Source organism: Pinus tabuliformis, chromosome X (assembly GCF_031772625.1).
Source record: "Pinus tabuliformis cultivar Carrire ecotype Pingquan chromosome X, CPIR1, whole genome shotgun sequence".
Classification (NCBI taxonomy): Eukaryota; Viridiplantae; Streptophyta; class Pinopsida; order Pinales; family Pinaceae; genus Pinus; species Pinus tabuliformis.
In genome coordinates this window covers 1,257,791,724-1,257,798,273 of record NC_142308.1, presented here as the reverse complement: position 1 = coordinate 1,257,798,273, position 6,550 = coordinate 1,257,791,724, and positions in this window count along the sequence as shown.

Below are 6,550 nucleotides of genomic sequence, written 5' to 3'. Positions count from 1 at the left end.
ATAGGTTAACTTGTTGTTGTTATATGATAGTTAGCTTGATGATTATGTTATATGTTGTTGATGACCATGATATATAACTTGTTGTTGTTATATGCTAGTAACTTTATGATTAGGGTTATTGCATTAATATCTTGATGTTATCTGTATCATACTAATTTGGATTGGTCTATGTAAATGGTTATGGTTATGACATTCAGGTATGAGTTAATATGTTGTGATATTATGTCATAATAATCTAGATTGACTATGCAAATGTGATTATTATGTATGAATGATAATTGTTTATGAGTTTATGATGTGGACATGTTAGCTAGTGACTATTATGGATATCATGACCTTATTTATGTTGATTTGATATGTTGTGAAGTTATATCGTGCTAATATAGCTTGATTGTGCAAACAAGATAGCCCCCCCGAGACACATTAAGGTACGAGTTTGATTATGTCATATATTTGGTGCTTGATTGTTTGATTATGTCGTCTATTTGGTGTTTGAGTGTTTGGTGTCTATTATGTCGTCTAGCTGATTTATCTAACATGGTATGTTTATAATTTGCTTGAATGTTTGATTAATTGCATGATATGAGTATGTATCTGTAACATTGCATGAAGAAATGATCTTGTTTTAAGATGGTCGTACTAACACATATGTGTTGATACAGTTGATATGTACTTGAGTGTAACATTATGTATTATGACTGATGAATGTGAGTTGATTTTGATTATGACATGGTTGTTAGACTTAGTAAAGGTTGATTTTAGATTAATACATATGTTGTCTTGATATTTGGAACATGTGATCAACATGTGTGAACAATTGATGTGTTTATATAACTAACAAATGGGTGATGTGACAGTACATAGTAAGACTCGATTGCAACAAGGTAAAAAATTAAAAGAAAGGAATTGGGAAAGAATTCCTTTGGCTATGTTCAGAAACCCTAATTCCAAATGAATGAGTGCTTTGCATACAGGAATTATTCTTAAGCTTGATTTTGTCTGACATTATGTGGATATGTGCTATATTCATTAACATGTATTTGATAGGTATATTAGATAATTTCTAGTTATAGCCGGATTTGTCAAGGAATTGGAGTCCCTTGAGAGATGGCATGGATGTGTCTAGTTATAAGGAAACATGCTTGGCACAACAAGGTAAGATGGCTAGTATATTGCTATATTTTTTTATACACTGACAATTATGTGTGTATGGAAGTATGATGCGGGGAGTTGCATGGCAAGAGAGGTTGCCTTGAAATTTTGAAGAAGGCTTGGGTTGAGATTTCCTTGAGAACCATGGGATTGAGTCATGGTGTTTGTTGCTAGTCTTGTGCCTTTGGTATTTTGTGATTTGTTGTGCTCGATTTCGGCTTTGTTTACATTTGGTGTATGGCCATACCACTTTGTTTATGGTGTCATATTGTTATTGGTTTTCATGGTTTTCTCTTGCTTGCTTCTTGGTATTTCCTTTTATGTTTTGAGAGTCTCGGGAAGTTAGTGGAGCTCAAGGAGAGCTGAATGAAATCTAGTAGGTGATGTAAGGCCTTGATGAAGCTCAGTGCATGTATAAGGGCAGCTGAAGGCAAGCGTATGATAACTAGTTGGTTTGGTTGGGTCCATTGAGGTAAATTGACGGTGATAGGATAGTCATGAGAAAGGTAACATAAAGGGTAAAGTAAATGGATTTGAGGTTTCAGATGCCTTGGTTATGTTGGGAACCGTTGTTCTCAATATTGTGCATGTTGTGCATGAATAAAGGAGGTTCTCTTAACCTTGGCCTTATGATATATAGTAATTATGTTGTGATCATGATTGCTTTATGATAATGTTTATATGCATATATGTATGTATGTACATTGCTATCTGATAGGATCATCAGGGATCATGATTGTTTTATGTTGATGTTTATATGTATACATGTATGTATGTATGTCGTTGTCTGACAAGGTCACTAGGGATCATTCTTGTGGAGGAATGATTGCTTATGCAGGTGAATGACATGAAGAGGTTCCTGGATTACGAGTAATCAAGTGGGAAGAATAGTCATGACAAATATATGAGGTCAGTATCACGTGGATATGAACTGATACTGTATGCTTTTATTATGCCTATGTTTATGTTATGACAGGTAACGCTGAAGGATACATCAACGGAATGAAAACAATGTGCTTTGTGACATGCTAGGATAAGCATGGATGACAGAGAGATAATGGAAGCAAGGTTGCTTGGTAGAGGCAATATGGTTTTGGATGTGTAGTGCTATTTTTGTGTATATGTTGTGCATGTTGTATATTCAGTGATTGTACCTATGGTGATGTGTAATATTGTATATGTAGTATTGTGTACATATGTTGTATGCTTGCTGTATATATGGTGTTGTGTGTGTATTACATATGTAGTGTTGGGTATAGATGATGCTATGTACATGTTGGATATGCAGTGGTGTGTACATATCGTACTATGCGCATGTTGGATATGGGGTTCTATGCATATGGTGTTGTGTGCATGTTGGATATGCGGTGTTGTGCGCATGTTGGATATGCGGAGCTATGTACATATGATGCTATGTACATGTTGTATATGCAATGCCATGTACATATGGTGTTGTGTGCATGTTGTACATATGGTGTTGTGTGCATGAATGTACATGTGGTGTTGTGTACATGTTGTACATGTGGTTTTGTGTGCATGTCGTGCATGTGCCATTGTGTACATATGGTGTTGTGTACATGTCGTGCATGTGGTGTTGTGTACACATTGGATAGGTGGTGCGGTGTACGTATGGCGTTGTACACATTGTGCAAGTGGTGTCGTATACATGTGTTTTTGTGCACACGTTGTGCAGGTGGTGTTGTGTACATGTGGTACTATGTACATGTTGTACATATGATACTGGTGTACATGTGGTATTGTGCACATGTCATACATGTTGTGTTGTGGGCATGTGGTACTATGTATGTGCATTATGTAGTCGTGGTATTGTGACATGTGTATTTGTTGTGTTGTACATCAGGTGTAGGTGTATGTATTGTGTGGTGGTGTACACCAGATGTAGGTGTATGTATTGTGTTGTGTTGTACACTGGGTGTAGGTGTATGTGTTGTATGTCAGGTGTAGGTGCATGTATTACATGGTGTTGTATGTCGTGTGTGGTTGTATGTGTGTGATGTACACTATGTGTATGTGCACATGGTTGAGGAGAAGGCACTGGGTGTTTGTCGGGTGTGGCAACCGATCCAGTGTGCGTACAAAATAAAGATAAAGGTAGAAGCTAAGGATTGATTAAAGGATAAGTATCAGTATTTTATTTCAGTTTTATTATGCATGTGATTTATGATTCTGGTCTATGATGATTACATGTGATCTACGATTCTAGTTTATGATGGTTACACGTGATTTATGATTTTGATCTATGATGGTTGTGTTTTGATCTAACTTAATGTGATATGTTTATACATGATGATTTGGTCAAATATGCTAGTTTGACTTGTTGTGACAGGGAGCGAACATAATTGCAAGTATACCTTATTGACAGGACATTAATGAGGTATGATTTGAAGTTATTTCAATTTATTTTAAACCTAATGGCAATTATGTGCTTGGTACAAGAAAGCATGGGAAATGCCCGAGTTGGGTGATTGAAACTGACTGCAAGAATAGCAGCAGTGAAAGAAATTGGAATAGGTAGCAGTATGTTGGTAAAGCACTTTAGGAGAAGGGTCATTTTGGGACACTAGTACCCATTAGTGTCCATTGATTTCCATGAGCATGCCATGACTAATATGATGGTTTGAGATATCGCTATGCCTTGGTTTCTGGACCTTCTGATGTGAGGAAACCTTGCCGAGGGATGGACTACCCGGGATGGGGGTGCCAGCGGAACTTGGAAGGCGTGTGACTACATCGAAGGGGGTGACCAGATCACCCGAGGGACTATGTAGTAGAGAAGGGAACATTGGGGGTTGGATTTGGTTTGGTCTTTATCATTTCCAGATGGAATTAGATGCACATTGGGAGTGTGCCTGGAACAATGAGTCAGTAACTTTTCATTGAGAGGAACGTTGACATCAACATAACCAACATATAACTAAGGGAACACTGACATCTGCAAATCAAATGAAACTCAAGATGAGAAGAGGTGGTAGAAAACTTTAGATTACCACATTGTAAACCTATTAGCAAACCTATACAATATGTACATAGTGACTATATAGAAGAAATATTAAGCATAGTATTTTTTCAAGTAAAACCCATTTTGGGGTTGCGACAAGGGAATTCCATCAAAGTCAACCAATTCATAGGCCCCTTTTTCTAGTACACACTTGACTATATATGGACCTAACCATAATGGTTCGAGCTTCCCAACTCCTAATTTGTTAGCTTCTTGGTCGTATAAAAGGACTAGGTCACCTTCCGAGAAGGCACAAGGTTTAACATTATGGTCAAATTATGCTTTAACATGTTTTTTGTGAGCCTTATTAGGCATTGAGGCATCACGTTAGGTCTCATCTAGGTGATCTAGATACAAAAAACGCTCTTCTTATGTGGAAGTTGCAGGAAGAAGCTTGATGGAAAGCTTTAAGGATATAATTTCATATTCGATCGGGAGAATTGCTTCTAGACCATACACCAACTAAAAGGGTGTGAATCTAGTTGCAATTCTGACAAATGTTCGGTATGCCCACAAAGAAGAAAAAATAATGGTATGCCAATTTGCCTTATGAGTCCCTACCATGCGTTGGAGCATCATTTTTAAAACCTTATTAATGGATTCTACTTTCATGTTAGTTTGTGGGTAATAGGGAGTTAGGTTATCATGTTGAAGGCCCAACTTAGCAGTAAGTTTAAACATCATGTAATTTTGAAAATGTGTACCATGGTATGTAACGATAGCTTGAGGCGCACCAAATCTGGAAATAACATGGTTGAAAAGGAACAATGCAGCGGTTTTGTCGCTGTTGTCAAGGGTAGGCATCGCTTCGGCCCATTTTTTAAAGTAATCTACAACAACGGTAATGTAGTCATGCCCCTGATCGAATGAGGGTTACAGGTCATGAAGTCAATGCCCCATTTGGCAGAAGGTACAACAATAATAATTGGATGCATAGGAATATGTGTAGCACAAGATTTCCTATTAAAAATATGACATGCGTGACATTTTTAGACTATGAGAATACAATTTCAAAACATGGTCAGCCATAAATAATCAGCATGTAAAAAAGTTTGGGCAATCACATAGCCAGAGATGTGTCCACCACATGCTCCAACATGACAGTCATTTAAAGCTTTCTCGACCTCCTCATGAGTAAGACAATGTCGAAAGATCGAATCAACAGGCCGCAACGGTAAAGAGTGTCACCAATGATGATGTATTCGCGAGCCTGGTATCGAATTCAATGTTGATTAGCATGAGTAATATCAGGCTGGAAATTTTGGGTCTGGAGATAAATAATGGTATCTCCATACCAAAGATTGGAAGAGTCAACACAAAAACAACATTTCGTCTAGAATAGAATCATCAATTGTTGATTCTAACTCAGAGGAGGGAAGGTCACAAATCATCTCAACGAAGACTAAATATTTCTTAGATTTGGATTTGATGAATTCCAAATCAAACTCTTGGAGAATAACTATCCATTTTGAGTATTTACCCCCCATAAATTAATGTAATAGAATGTAAGTCATACATTTGGAATCATGATCTATAGTAGTCTTTCGAAGAAAGATATAGTGGCGAAATATCTGGACAACTTGCACAACTACCAAAGCTAACATTTCAACGTGTGAATACTTGGCTTCAGTCTTGGTCAAGTTTCGTCTCAAGTAATATATAGGGTGTTCGTCTCCTATGTTATCTTATTATACCATAACCATTTCCATTGTGGTAATTATCACAACTAAATAAAGGAAGTAGTCTCGTTGATAGTCAGGGGCATATAATAGAGATGCTTGACATAACATATTTTTCAAAGAATCAAAAGATTTTTTAGTAGTGTGATCCCAATGGAAGGGAACCCATTTTTTCAGTAAGTGAGTAAATCCTTTTGTAAGTTGTGTAGGTTTTAACCCCGTACAGGAATTACCTGCATACAAATTCTAAAACACAAAAAATAAACAATGTGAGAGCATAACACTTAAAACACATATACACAGAGATTTTCCCCTGGGTCCCAAAACCGGGACTACCAGCTTGATTTTTCATTATGTTCCTTTCAATGTTATAATACATATTTATACATACTGAAGCATCCAATGCCATGCACTGAAAACCATCGTATCCAATACCATGGACCGAAAACCATCGCGTCTAAAAAACATGTGCGAAAATCCTACACAAAACCATAGGTGGGTCCCCCAAACCTAACATAGTGTCCAAAACCAAAATTTTCCCATAAAGTGGGGTTACAGGTACACCTCAAACCCCCTGTGAACCCCCCCCCCCCCCCCACTACATAATCGACGCAACGAAGGGGAGCTCCACCCCCCTTCTAACCCCTCAATTAAGTATGTGGGCTAGTCATGGAAAGAATATAACACAACCCAACATTCT